The 14,917-nt window shown below is 48.1% G+C and overlaps 1 protein-coding gene across 9 annotated transcripts in view; it reads right to left on the reverse strand.

Annotated features, from left to right (window-relative positions):
• The window catches only part of TULP3 (TUB like protein 3), a 47,404-nt gene that overhangs the window by 19,553 nt on the left and 12,934 nt on the right, over positions 1 to 14,917 (reverse strand). Inside the window, exon 1 of one of the 9 annotated variants that reach the window (XM_070049364.1) lies at positions 484 to 11,245. The exons of the other annotated variants lie outside the window; for them this stretch is intronic. The gene's annotated coding sequence lies outside the window, so the exon portion shown is untranslated. Of the gene's footprint in view, positions 1 to 483; positions 11,246 to 14,917 lie in introns of those variants that run through there. 9 annotated transcript variants of the gene reach the window in all.

The following is a 14,917-nucleotide window of genomic DNA, read 5'->3' on the forward strand; positions in this document are numbered from 1 at the left end:
GAGACAGATTCGCTTGATGGAAACTGAATCGAACTGCTGCCTTCAGTTGGTAAAACAAACCCTTTTGAACATTCTTTCACTCTGTCTGAAGCCATTTCTATCCTCACACATTCCTGCTGGAGGATTCTGTGCTCTGACTCGGCATTCTTGGCTGGAGCGAAGTATGAGGCCAGGCAGAAGTGGCTCTCCGATAAGAAGACAAAGCCCATGACCACAAAGCACGCTGGTGCTCATCTGGGGCAAACTCTCAAGGCATTCCCCGGTGGCTAGATGGCTTAACCACTGCGAGGCTGCGCTGTGGATGGCTGCACAGCAACTTGGAATTTGCATACTAGTGGCCAAGACTCCTCCTGCCACAGAAGCAGCCAACAGGTCTAACAGTGCCTTAGCTATTCTGATGTGGAGGCCCCTTCGGATGTGCCCAATCCCCATCAATTCCCCCACACAACCTTTAAGTTTCAAGAACAAAACAAAACAGCATACTCAATAGGTTATCTCGGGCCGGTGCTGTGGCATAGCAGGTAAAGCCGCCGCCTGCAGTGCCGCCAGCATCACATATGGGCACCAGTTTGAGTTCCAGCTGCTCCTCTTTTGATCCAGCTCTCTGCTATGGCCTGGGAAAGCAGTAGAGGATGGCCCAAGTCCTTGGGGCCCTGCACCCACATGGGAAGACCCGGAGGAAGCTCCTGGCTACTGGCTTCAGATCGGTGCAGCTCCAGTCATTGTGGCCACTTGGGGAATGAACGAGCGGATGGAGGGCCTCTCTCTCGCTCGCTCACTCTCTCCTTCTCTCTTTATGTAAAACTCTTTCAAATAAATACATAAATCTTAAAAAAAAAAAAAAAGTTATCTCTTTCTCCCAGCTCAAGAGAGGAGCAAACAGAAAAAATTCCCAGGGGAAATGTACCTTTGGCCTCAACTCTGTGGCCCCGACATTTCTCCTGGATATGTTCCTACATTTCCTTCATGTCTTATCCACAGTCATGTATCTAGCATTGTACTTTTGGTACTGAGTGGATAATCAGCACACATTTGAAAAAACTCTATCCAAAATGATTTAAGACGGGGGCTGGCATTGTGGCACAGCACATAAAGCCATCACCTGCAACACCAGCATCCCTTGGGTACTGGATTGAGTCCCTGCTGCTCCACTTCTAATCCAGCTCCCTGCTAATGGCCTGGGAAAGCAGAGGAAGATGACCCAAGTGTTTGGGTCCCTGCCACCCAGTGGGAGACCCAAATGACAGTCCTGGCTTGGGTGAGGCCCAGCACTGGCTCTTCTGGCTGTCTAGAGAGTGGATCAGCATACGGAAGATGTCTGTATCTCGCTCTCTCTCTATAACTCTGACTTTCAAATAAATATACAAATCCTTTAAAAATGACTTAAGACAAAAAAATTATGAACATTATATAAAGGAAGGGGAACTTGGAGGAAAAAATAAATCACCATTACAGTCTAGGATTTCCAAACAGCCGCTGCTTTTCCCCCAACTCACTCTGTTCTCAACAATAAGTTAAGATGCCTTTTGGCACAAAACACACATCACCCCCCCCCCCCCAAGTTCTAAAAACCTGACATACCACCACTAACATTCTCAAGCACTTCCCCTCGGGCCTCTCCCAGTGAGGAAAGCAGCTGTGATTTCAGCGCCTTCCAGACACCACTTAGCTCCTTTCATCAAGCCTGGACAAGCTGAGCAGACAATCCAAATGAGCAGGGTACAATCAAAGCTTTTTGACTTGAATGGAAGGGACATTAAGCAGGTGTTACACCTTTGTAACAGTCAGATACCTCCCATTCTCTGAAGGCCAGACTTCCTGAATTTTAGGTTGAAATTCTAACTTGGGAGAAATATGTTTTATGTACTTATATTTGATCTAAATTAATACTTCTAATCCGGAATATGATCTTATTAAATTTGTATTTTTCCCCTTCAATAGTCTGTTTTCCTTCATTTCAAACTAAGATAGTATAGGAAGCTTAGTTAGATTGACTAACCAAGACTGCAAAGTAAATCAACATAAAACAAAAATTTCTACAGAATAAAATGAACGGAATTGCTACTTTTCTTCCAATTTTTCTCATGGGAAAGTTCCTATTTGCTTGGTACATACATCTTGGAGGAACACAAGTTTCTAACAAGTGTAGCAGAACGCCATTCATCTGAGTTGTTACTCAGTTACAACCAAAGTCTAAATGGAAGAAACCAAGAAGCCTTTAGCAAAGCACAGATCACACTGACACATTGTTTTGCGAATGTGTCCCATCCCAGCCAACTTCGTTTGTGGACACCAAAATGTTGTCTGAATCTCCCTGCACTATTTAATTATTCATCTAAAAACTGCTGGGTAAAAGGATGACCCCGTTCACCACCTCATTATCTACATTTTCAAGAATCACTCAAGTCCCTATCAGTACTTAACTGGATTAAAAAAAAAAAAAAAACAACTGGGGGTAGGTATGGGCATTTCTGGACAGCAGGCTACACTACTGCTTGGGATGCTTGTATCCCATATTTGAGTGCTCGGTTAAGTCCTGGCTCCTTTCCTTCCAATCCAACTTCCTGCTAAAGCATTTGGGAAAGCTGTAAAGGATGGCCCAGGGCCTGAGCCCCTGTATCCACGTGGGAGATCCAGATGGAGTTCCTGGCTCTTGGTTCCAGCCTGGACAGTCCTGACTGCTGCAGCCATCTGGGGAGTGAACCAGCGGAAAAGGTAACTTGACAATGAAGAAACCGGGCAGACACAGCCTTAACCACATGATGGGATACATTAGCTGTGACAGGACAGACACCAAGAGCATCGTAACACCACGTTTGTAATACTCCTGCCAAACATGTTTACCGCGAATGTCTTTAGGAAGAAACAAGCCCAGACGGCAGGAAACTGTACCAACAATGGTCGGGACTCTAAACGTCAATACCAAGAAATATCAAAAGCAGAAACACTGAGGCCGGCATTGTGGTGCAGTGTGTAAAGCAGCCTCGGGCACGTCCAGCATCCCACATGGGCACTGGTTTGAGTCCCAGCTGCTTCACATGCCTGAACCAGAGGACGGAAGACCTCTCTTTCTCTTTCTGTAACTGTACCTTTTAAATAAATAAAGAACTCTTAAAAAAAAAAAAAGACTGAGGAATTAACTAAACATAATACAAAATCCTTGAATTCTAGACCAAAAGATCTATATAGTATTGTAATTTAGACAAGAGCATTATATTAATGTTAAGTCGCCATGTGTGACTAATCATATTGTGGTTATGAAAGAGAATGCCCTGGGGCAAGGCGTTTGGGCTCAGTAGGTTAAGCCTCGGTCTGTCTGTGATGCTGGCGTCCCACATCACAGCACCTGTTCACGTCCAATCCAGCTCCCTGCTAATGCACCTGGGAAGGCAACAGAAGATGGCCCAAGTGCCTCAACCCCTTCCACTCACATGGGAGACCCAGAGGGAGTTCCAGCCTCCTGGCTTCGGCCTGGCCCAGCCCCAACCATCAGCAATTTGGGGAGTGAACTAGCAGATGGAAGATCTCTGTCTCTCCCTCTCCATCACTCTGCCTTTCAAATAAATGAAATAAATCATTAAAAGAAAGAGCATGCCCTTCTGAGTAGAAATGAGGTAAAAATAAGGGAGTGGAAACAGGGTAAGAAGGGTGGGGGCTGGGAAGCTACCCTTCTCTGTGTCTACAAGTCCATAATGATATGAATAAATAAAAAGGAACAATGGAAATAGAAAATTACCATTAGGCAAACACCACAGCAGCAACAGGTACAGGCAGTGCCCATCAATGGATGGTGAAATTAGTGGATGGAAGTATGATGAGAAATAGGACCTATAAAAACTTGTGCTATTTCAGTGCTTCCCCCTACCTCCCAGGATCTGAGTCCTTTAGGCTGATATCACAAAAATCCCATAGACGGGCACCATCATTGTGGCAAAACAGGCAAAGCCGCAGCCTGCAGTGTTGGCATCCCATATGGGCACTGGTTCGAGTCCCAGCTGGTCCACTCTGATCCAGCTCCCTGCTAATGTGCCAGAGAAAGCAGCTGAGGGTGGCCCACATGCTTAGGCTCCTGTACCTACATGGGAGACCTGGATGAAGCTTCTGCCTCCTGGCTTCAGCCTGGCCCAGCCCCAGCTGTTGCGGCCATCTGGGGAGTGAACTAGTGGATGGAAAATCTCTCTCTCTCTCTAACTCTGCCTTTCAAATTAAAAAAAGAAGAATAAGAAGAAAAAAAAAAGTCCAAGAGGAAGGCGCCAGCAGACTTGCTCTCTGGTAAGAGACCCCTCCCCATCAACATCACCTTCTCCCTGCATCCTCACTTGGTAGAAGCAGCAAAGGAGCCTTCTGGGGTCTCTCTCAAAAGGGCACTAATCCCATCCACGAAGGCTCCACCCTCAGGACCTTGTCACCACCATCAATGCCATCACCTCGGTGATTAGGTGCAACACAGGAACTTGGGGATAGACACACATGCAGATGGCATTTCTCCAAAGATAACCAGAGATCACAATGGGGAATACGGAGAAACACCACCTTAACTGTTTAACATCTCCAGAAACAAGAATGGCAACATCACCTTCCTCCTAATGTGATGTGCCCAGAAGGGCAGAGTTCTACTGCACCTGTGGTGTTCTTGCCAAAAATGCATAATCTTAATTTGTTCAAGAGGAGACACCAAACAAACCCAAAAAGAGAGACATCCTACAAAATAACTGGTCAGACTCTTCAAAAGTGTTACGAGGGGACCTGTGTCGTGGTGCGGCAGGTTGGGCCGCTGCCTGCAACACAAGCATCCTATATGAGCACCAGCTCCAGTCCTGGCTGTTCCACTGCCAATCCAGCTCCCTGCTAACACGCCTGGGAAAGCAGCGGAAGACGGTCCAAGTACCTGAGCCCCTGCCACCCATGGGGAGACTCACGGAGTTTTGAGGCTCCTGGCTTTGACCTGGCCTAGTCCTGGCTGTTGTGGCCATCCAGGGAGTGAACAAGAGCATGGAATATCTCGCCCTCTCTGTGTCTCCCTCTCTCTCTGTTGCTCTGCCTTTTGCATAAATAAATGAATCTTAAAAAAAAAAAAAAAAGTGTCAAGGTCAGGCAAAGAGAGATGCAGACTGGAAGAGACCAAGGAGACTAAATACACTATAGGATCCTGGACTAGAAAAGGGACCTAGCAGAAAACTTACAAATCCAAATAAGGCATGTAGACTAGCTAACTGTACCAAATCAATATGAAGTTCCTGGGTTTTGGGTTTTTTTCCTTTTTATTAACATGCAGGTCCTGACTGGGATGGACGTGAGGTCCTGCATCTTTTTCTTTTTCAAATTTACTTATTTGAGAGAGAGAGAAAAGAGAAAGACAAAAATCCCCCAACTCTGGTTTTCTCCTCAAATGCCTGCAACAGCCAGGGCTGAGCAAGATCAAGCCCAGGTCCCCCCTATGTGTGGCAGGGACCCAGCTATCCGAGGCCTCACCTGCTGCCTCCCAGGACATGCATTAGCAGGAAGCGGGGATCAGGAATCAGGAGTGGAGCAAAGACTCAAACCCAGGTACTCCACCATGAGATGTAGGTCTTCCAAGTGACCTCCTAACCACTACACCAAATGCCCAACCCTAACTTCCTGGTTTTGATGATTGTACTAAGATTATATAAGATGTCAATACTGGGGGAAATGTGGGAACTCTCTTACGCTTTTATAATTTTTCTGTAAGCTTAATAAAAAGATCAACATTCTAGTAAGGGACACAGGCTATGGTCTTACTCCATTTTCTAGTCCTGTAACACAACACCTGACACTGAGGCTACTTGGCTCTTGATTCAGGAGGCTGGGGAGTCCAACAGCATGGCAGCAGCACCTGCTTAGGTTCTGGTGAGGGCCTTGTGCTGCTTCCATCACAGCAGAAAGAGAATGGGCAAGTACATGCAAGTGAGAGAACCGGGCTGGACTCCCACAACAGAAGCCTGCTACATCAGAGTGCTACTTTGAGTCCAGCTGCTCCATTTCCCAATCGCACTTCCTGCTGATGCACCAGAGGGGGCAAAGGAAGAGAGCCCACAGACTTGCACCCCTGACACCCATGCAGGGGGACGAAGACAGAGTTCCTGGTTCCTGGCTTAGGCCTGGCTCAGACGTGCGATGGAAGCAAGGACAAAAAGCAACCCTTTGCGTTCCTTCTCGGCCAGCTCAACCCTACCCCTGCATTCCTGAGACATCTCCCTCTACCAGCTCACCCTGCCTACCTGAGAACAGACCCCCAGCTTTGCTGAGACACTTCCGCCTGCATTCCTCCTCCACCAACCAGCCGCAGAAAGGCCTGACAAGTGGGAAAACCAGGGCCCTCGTGGGAAACCCGGAGGAAGCTCCTGGCTCCTGGCTTTGGTCTTGCCCGGCCCTAACCATTGTAACCGCTTGGGAGTGAACCAGTGGATGAAAGATATCTCGCTCTCTGCACCTCTTCCTCCCTCTCTCAAATAAAAAATAAAAATAAATCTTTTTAAAAATCCTAGCATATTACTTTTTTTTTAAAAGATTTATTTATTTATTTGAAAGTCAGAATTACACACAGAGAGAAGGAGAGGCCGGGGGGGGGGGCGGTATTCCATCCGCTGGTTCACTTTCCAGTTGACTGCAACTGCTGGAGCTGTGCCAATCCGAAGCCAGGAGCTTCTTCCAGGTCTCCCACGTGGGTGCACGGACCCAAGAACTTGGGTCATCTTCTACTGCTTTCCCAGGCCACAGCAGAGAGCTGGATCTGAAGTGGAGCAGCCAGGACTCAAACCCGTGCCCACACGGGATGCCGGCACTGTAGCCAGAAGCTTCACCAGCTACACCACAGCACCAGCCCCGCTCATTTCTTTCTTTCTTTCTTTTTTTTTTTTTTTTTTTTTTTTTTTTTTTTTTCAGTGGAAAGCGAAATAGCAAGGTTTATTAGGGTAGGGACATCCATAAGAACGAATGGGCACCTCTCCAGACAGGACCTGAGGGAGAGTGCGTAGTGCACATTTAGGCTGGGGCTTTTAAGGGGATGGGTCTTGCCTTCCTGCCTTTTCTCTCCCCTTTGTTACTCTTACATTCTGCCTTTTACAAAGCTGTAAGCCACAGGGACGGGGAACATCTGGCCTGCATGCTGTGTAAGGCCCTTAAAACTCCTTGGTCTGGCCCTGCCAAAGCAACTGCAGGCAGGACACAAATCAATAAACCTACAGTAGGCTCATTTTTAAGTCGATAATTTTGTATATCCCTGTAAATATCCAAATGTCTCTGGGTAGAAAAGAGGTTCCCCACCCCTGCTCTAGGGTATAAACGCAATGCAGCCAAGTTTCTTGCAACCACATAACAAGGACGGCCTTCATTCCTTATCTTCCCATGAGGTCTCACCAGAATAGGTTTCACTGTCTACAAGGTCCCTCAACTGTCTGTCTCTAAGAAAGTCCAGGCTGTCCCTTGTCTTGTCTTCTGGGCCCTTACCAGGAAAACCCTCTATGCTGCACACACAGCAACACGGGCTTTTGCTAGCCCACTCCTCCAAACTCTTGCAACCTCTGCACGTGACCCAGGTCTGAAGCCGCTTTCAGGTGTCTTTATACTCACATATCCTGTTGCTATAACAGAACACCTGAGACTGGGTGACCAGTAAAGAAAACATTTATTTGGTCCACAGTTCTAGAGGCTGGGAACTTCAAGAGCATGGCACCAGTATCTGCTCGGCTACAGGTGAGGGTCTCATGGCTGCTTCAACTCACGGCAGAAAGCATAAGGGCAAGCAGGTGCTGGTGGAAGAGAAAAAAGGTACGGACTTCCGTGTCAGCCAACCCATTCTTCTGGGAAAGGCATTAATCCCTTCACTGCAGGGCTCTGCCTCCAGGACCCAAACACTTCCTGTAGGCCCCACAGTGCTGCACAGAGGGTTTAACACGGGAACTCTTGGAAGCATGTGCACATTACAGCAGTTGTTAACTGTACCGTCATTGCAACTTTTCAGCAAATGGAAACTTTTTCAAAACAAAAAAATTAGAAAAAAATGTTTAAAACCCCACATTTTTGTTAAATATTTACTTCATGGTTATTAACTTAGTATGCTTAAAAAATCCCTCTGGGCCTTTATTTGAGCACCTAAATTATACTCCCTCTATTTCTTTTTTTTTTTTTTTTTTTATTTATTTTTATTTTTTTTATTTTTTATTTTTTTTTTATTTTTGATAGGCAGAGTGGACAGTGAGAGAGAGAGACAGAGAGAGAAAGGTCTTCCTTTGCCGTTGGTTCACCCTCCAATGGCCGCCGCTGCAGCCGGCGCACCGCGCTGATCCGATGGCAGGAGCCAGGATCCAGGTGCTTTTCCTGGTCTCCCATGGGGTGCAGGGCCCAAGCACCTGGGCCATCCTCCACTGCACTCCCTGGCCATAGCAGAGAGCTGGCCTGGAAGAGGGGCAACCGGGACAGAATCCGGCGCCCCGACCGGGACTAGAACCCGGTGTGCCGGCGCCGCAAGGTGGAGGATTAGCCTATTGAGCCACGGCGCCGGCTTATACTCCCTCTATTTCTAAGGACTAGAGATGGCATAACCATGAAGAAATAAGCACAATATCAAATAACAGAAAATTCAAGCCTACTTTTTTTTTTTTTTTTTAAGATTTATTTACTTATTTGAAAGGCAGAGTGACAGGAAGTCTACTGGTCTACTTCCCAAATGGCCCCAACAGACAGGTCAGGGCCAAGCAAAAGCCAAGAGCCAGGAACTCCATCCAGGTCTCCCACGTGGGTGGCAGGGGCCAGAAGCTGGACTGGAAGCCGAGCAGCTGGGACTAGAACCAGTACTGATATGGGATGCTGCCTGGCATTGCCAGCAGCAGAGTAACCTGCTGAGCCACAGCGCCGGCCCCTCAAGCCTACTTTAAAATATTACTTATTTGCCCACTGAGGCACACTGGGCAAAGTTGCAGCCTGAGATACCAGCATTTCATATGGTATCTGCTGGTGTCTCAGCTGCTCCACTTCTAATCCAGCTTCCTGCTAATGTGCCTGGGAAACCAGTGGAAGATGTCCCAAATGCTTGGGCCCCTGCACTCACATGGGAGACTTGAAGAAGCTCCTGGCTCAGTCCTGGCCATCATGACCATTTGGGGAGTGAACCAGCGAATGGCAAATTGATCTCTCCTCTCTCTTTCCCTCACTGTAACTCTGCCTTTTGAATAAACAAATCTTTAAAAAATACTACTTATTCCCTTGCTAGCCTAAGCTATAGCCAACACACCATGCTGTCAAACAGTTCCAAGCATTTACTAATGTGTCAATGACCACTGGATACTGCGATTATGCTGCTCCCTCAACATGCCTGTCAAGTTCCTTCAGCCTGCAAAAACACAGCCCATTTTTCAAGTCGCCGAAAATGCAAAATCTGTGGCTGCGAAACCACCAGGGAGGGTTTCTGGCTGCCTCCTACTCTGGGCCAGATACTCAGGACGCTGCAGTCAGCACTTAACTGCGACTTGGCCAGAGAGCAGCGGCTGAACAGGCTCCTTCTGGGCACTGGCGAGAGGAAACACTCTGGTCGCCAGGCCAGCAGCAGGATGGGACTTGCAGAGCAGGCAGTGAGCAGCTGCTGGCCTTTCTAACACAGCTTCAGTGAGCACTTCCTGTAACAGCCTCAGTGCTGCCTGTAACATCACCAATGGGCAGCTGGCAGGCTTAGGGATACGTTATAGTTGAGAAGGGGAGCTGGCGCCAGCACCCCACATGGGCGCCTCTTCGAGTCCCGGCTGCTCCACTTCTGATCCAGCTCTCTGCTGTGGCCTGGGAAAGCAGTAGAAGATGGCCCAAGTCCTTGGGCCCCTGGACCCTCGTGAGAGACCTGGATGAGGCTCCTGGCTTCAGATCAGCTCAGCTCCAGCCATTGCAGCCATCTAGGGAGTAAACTAGTGGATGGAAGGCCTCTGCCTCTCTGTAACTCTGCTTTTCAAATAAACAAATAAATCTTTAAAAAAAAAAAAAGAAACAAACAAACAGGGAAAGGATGGCTTGCCTTGATTAAATAAATGCAATAAAGGTCCATGTGGAATGATGAAGGGGACTATTGAGAAGGAAAATTATTCATTTTTCTAAAATTTTTTAAATTATGCATTTGCATTTATTTGAAAGAGAGACAGAGAGAGAAATCTTGCATCTGCTGGTTCACTCCCCAAATGGCCACAATGGCTGGAGCTAGACCAGCCAAAGCCAGGAGCCAGGAACTCCATCCTGGTCTCTCACATGGGTGACAGAGGCCTAAGCATTTGGACCATACTCTGTTGCTTTCCCAGCTGCACCAGCGGGGAGCTGCATTGGAAGTGGAGCAGCCAGGATATAAGCCAGCACCTATACAGATGTTGGCATTACAGGCAGTGGCTTCTGAGCTACAGTGGAGGCCCATAATTTATTCATTTTCATTTTTTAAGACTTTATTTATTTGAAAGGCAAAGTTAGAAAGAGAGAGAGAGAGAAGAAGAGAAAGATCTTCCATCTGCTGGTTCACTCCCCAAATGGTCATAACAGCCAGTGCTGGATCAGCGAAAGCCAGGAGCCCAGAATTCAGTGTGGGCTTCCCATTAGCATGGCATGGACTCGACTTCCTGTGCCTAAACCGCTGCCTCCCAGGGTCTGTACTGGCAGGAACGTGGAGTCAGAACCTGCAGCTGGCATTGAATGCAGGTGCTCCAGGATGAGACTTAGAAGACTTAACCTTCAGCCTAAATGGCCACCCCCAATTTTAAAAAAATTAATTTACCTGAAAGGCAGAATGGCAGAGAGAAGGGAAGAGACACAGAAAGAGAAAGAGCCATCTTCTATCTGCTGGTTCACTCCCCAGATGCCCACAAATTTCAACTGGGCCAAGCAGAAGTCAGGAGCCAAGACGTCCATGTGAGTCTCCAGGTGTTTGACAGGAACCCAGGTACTTGGCCTATCACTCACTGCGACCCAGGCACATTAGCAGGGAGCTGGATAGGAAGCGGGGACCGGACAGGACTCAAACCAGGCCCTCGGATATTGGATGAGGGGTCCCAAGTGGGGGGCTGAACCCTTTGTGCTGCAGGGCTTGCCTCCACCCCCAATTTTTAAATAGGTTATCTTAATATATCGGTAAGATTTCTTAGATTCAAAATGTAAGGTTTTGGATGGATAGATGTTCCACAAATATTTTCTCTCCAGTAAATAAAAAATAAAACAAAAATTGGGTAAAAGATCCACTCGCTTCACAAAAAAAAACAAAAACAAAAACCAAAAAAACTAATACACATGGAAAAACAATCAACATTCCTAGTCATTAGGAATATGTACATTAAAACCAGCCCCAGCTGTTGCAGTCATTTGGGGAGTGAACCAGTGGACAGAAGACCTTTCTCTCTGTCTCTCCCTCTCCTTGTCTGTAACTCTAGCTCTCAAATAAATAAATAAAATCTCTTTAAAAAGCCACACAATTGGTACACGTGTACTAGAATGATTAAAACTAACCAGACTGGCCACATCAAGTGCTGATGAGGGTGTAAAGCAGCTGGAATTCTCTCTCAGACCACTGGTCAACCAACAATTTTATGAAAATGTACAACCACTTTGGAAACAAGCATAGCAATTCCTTTAAAGAGAAACGGGGCCAGTGCTTTGACACAGTGGGTTGAGCCGCTGCTACCTGTAATGCTGGCAACACTTATGGGTGCTAGTTCAAGTCCTGGCTGCTCCACTTCCGATCCAGCTCCCTGCTATGGCCCAGGAAAGCAGCAGAAGATGGCCCAAGTGCTTGGGGCCCCTGCACCCATGTGGGAGAGCCCAATGAAACTGCTGGTTCCTGGCTTCAACCTGGCCCAGCCCTGGAGGTTGCAGCCATTTGGGGAGTAAACCACAGAATGGGAGATTTCTCTCTGTTGCTCCACCTTTCAAATAAATAAAGCTTTTTTAAAACGGTAGAAGGAATCTCACATATCTTAGTAACACTATTTTTAAAAATTTATTTATTTATCTGAAAGGCAGAGTTACAGAGAGAGAAGGAGAGACAGATGTTCCAGCTCCTGGTTTACCTCCCAAACGGCAACAACAAGAGCTTGTCAGTCCAAAGCCCGGAGCCAGGACCTTCTTCCAGGTCTCCCACATGGGTGCAGGGGTCCAAGCACTTGGGCCATCCTCTGCTGCCCTCCCGGGCACATCAGCAGGGAGCTGGATTGGAAGCGGAGCAGCTGGGACACAAACCAGTGTCCATACGGGATGCCTGTGTTGGAGGTGGCAGCTTTACCCACTATGCCAAAATGCCAGCCCCATTAACACTATTTTCAGAATCCAAAACCAAGGAAATTAAACAAGTGAATAAGTCACAACCCAAATTTCACTACATTACAGGTGTCAATTTAATGTTAAATGTTTGCAAACTATATATTTTATACTTTTATAAACCATAATAATGAAAATCTCCAACAGAAAAATACATTAAATGTGCCTCCTTGCATATTTTCGGCTTTTTTTTTTTTTTTTTTTTTGACAGGCAGAGTGGACAGTGTGAGAGAGAGACAGAGAGAGAAAGGTCTTCCTTTTGCCGTTGGTTCACCCTCCAATGGCCGCCGCTGCAGCCGGCGCACCGCGCTGATCCGATGGCAGGAGCCAGGATCCAGGTGCTTCTCCTGGTCTCCCATGGGGTGCAGGGCCCAAGCACCTGGGCCATCCTCCACTGCACTCCCTGGCCACAGCAGAGAGCTGGCCTGGAAGAGGGGCAACCGGGACAGAATCCGGCGCCCCGACCGGGACTAGAACCCGGTGTGCCGGCGCCGCAAGGTGGAGGATTAGCCTATTGAGCCACGGCGCCGGCCTCGGCTTTTTTTTTTTGAAATATTTATTTATTTATTTGAAAGCAGAGTTACAGAGAGAGAGAGAGAGAGAGAGAGATCTTCCATCTGCTGTTTCACTTCCCAGATGGTTGCAATGGCTGGAAGGCAGGTGGAAGCCAGGAGCTTGGAGATCCATCTGGGTCTCCCATAAGGGTGCAAGGGCCCAAGCATTTGGGCCATCTTCCACTGCTTTTCCAGGCCATTAGCAGGGAGCTGGATCGCAAGTGGAACAGCCAGGACTCAAACCAGCACTCATGTGGGATGTCAGCATGCAGGCAGCAGCTTAACTCACTGTGCCACAATGCTGGCCCCATTAGACCTTTTATATAAATAGTTGGAGACAAAGACGATTCAAGACTTGGCTTGCCACAAAAATATGCAAAATAAATAAGCACTATGTGTAGAATGGAGAATGAAACACATCCTGTGAATTAGCCTTGAGCCTCAGGACACAAAGCTGCTCTCTAGGAGGTAAGGCAGTATATACAAACAAATTCTCACCTTCCTCTCCAACACTATCCATAAAAATACACACCCCGAGGAAGCCGGTTAAGATGTTCACAACCCACATGAGAGTAACTAGCCACCAACCCACCCACCACTACGTGAGAGTAACTAGCTCCACACCCAGCTTCCGCTCCCGACTCCAGCTTCCTGCTACTGTGTACCCTGAGAAGCAGCAGGTGATGGTCCAAGCTGTTGGGTCCCTGCCACCCACCTGGGTGACCTGGATGGAGATCCTCGCTCCCTGGCTGCAGCCGCCTCCCCTCCCGCCGTCCAGCCCCCAACCAATGCCAGGGTGTCTAGTGAAGTGATACAGTGAATGGGAGCTCATTCTGTCTCCCAAATAAAAAAAATTAAAAATACATACTTTCCTCTCCCTATCCCCTCCTATCCTAGGAAGTAGAAAAAGGCATCCTGACCACTTCGGAGGGCTCTGCTGGCAGCCCTGACCCAGCCCATCCCAGAACCAGCGTGACCACCACTCCTGGCTCTCCAGCCCCTGCAGCTCCAGCAGCTTCTCCCTCAGCCCCAGCCTGAGCCTTCCTGCACCCACCCTGTCTGCAATGCCATGACCCCAGCTCCACCTCCCCTCCCCAGTAAACAAGGCTAACCAACAGAGCTCACGGTCTCAATCCCTGCCACCTGGCTAATTCCCTTCTCATCTGCGGGAAATCAAAGACTCTGTAACTGCCAAGAGTAACAGCTGGTTTTCATTCTTCATTCCCGCTGGGCTTCTCCGAAGTATGCGACAACCATCACCACCAGCTCCTTACCGGAACTCTCTCCCCTGTTTTCCGGAAAACTTCCTGGTTCTACTCTTACCTACAGGGCACGCCATCTCCTTTGATTAAATTCACTCAGTGCACAAGCCTGGCACTGAGTTAGGCACCAACAGCCTCAGGCTGCCCCATGCATTCCTTTGGTTTTCCCCCTCCTCCATTCCTCCTTACTGTAGTCAGTTGCACCTGCCTCCTCCAGGCCCCCTTCTATCATCTAGTCTGTGCCCACGCTGCTAACCCCCAAGTCTCTCTCTCTAGCATTTGGACCAGAAACCTGCAAAGAGAAGGAAAGGACATGTTTTGCACGCAGTTAAGAAGCCGCTTGGGACACTCGCATCCCGCACTGCAGTGCCTGGGTTTCAGTCCCAGTGCCACTCCCAATTACAGCTTGCTGCTAATGAGCACCCTAGGAGGCAGCGGGTGATGGCTCAGGTACTGGGTCCCTTGCCACCCACGCAAGGATGGAGTTCCTGCCTCCTGGCTTCAGGCTGATCCAGCCCTAGCTGATGCAGGCATGTGGAGAGTGAACCACTGGTTGGAAGATCACTCTCTTTCTCTCCCCCTCTTTGTCTCATTTTCAGATAAAATGAAAATAATTTTTTAAAAAAAGTATAGAAGAGAATCATAGGGGCTAGTGCTGTGGTGTAGTAGGCTAAGCCTCCACATGCGGCACGTCCCAGCTGCTCCTCTTCCGATCCAGCTCTCTGCTACGGCCTGGGAAGGCAGTAGAAGATAACCCAAGTGCTGGGGTCCCAGAAGCCATGTTGGAGACCTGGAAGAAGCTCCTGGTTC

This window comes from Oryctolagus cuniculus, chromosome 9, assembly GCF_964237555.1.
Source record: "Oryctolagus cuniculus chromosome 9, mOryCun1.1, whole genome shotgun sequence".
NCBI lineage: Eukaryota > Metazoa > Chordata > Mammalia > Lagomorpha > Leporidae > Oryctolagus > Oryctolagus cuniculus.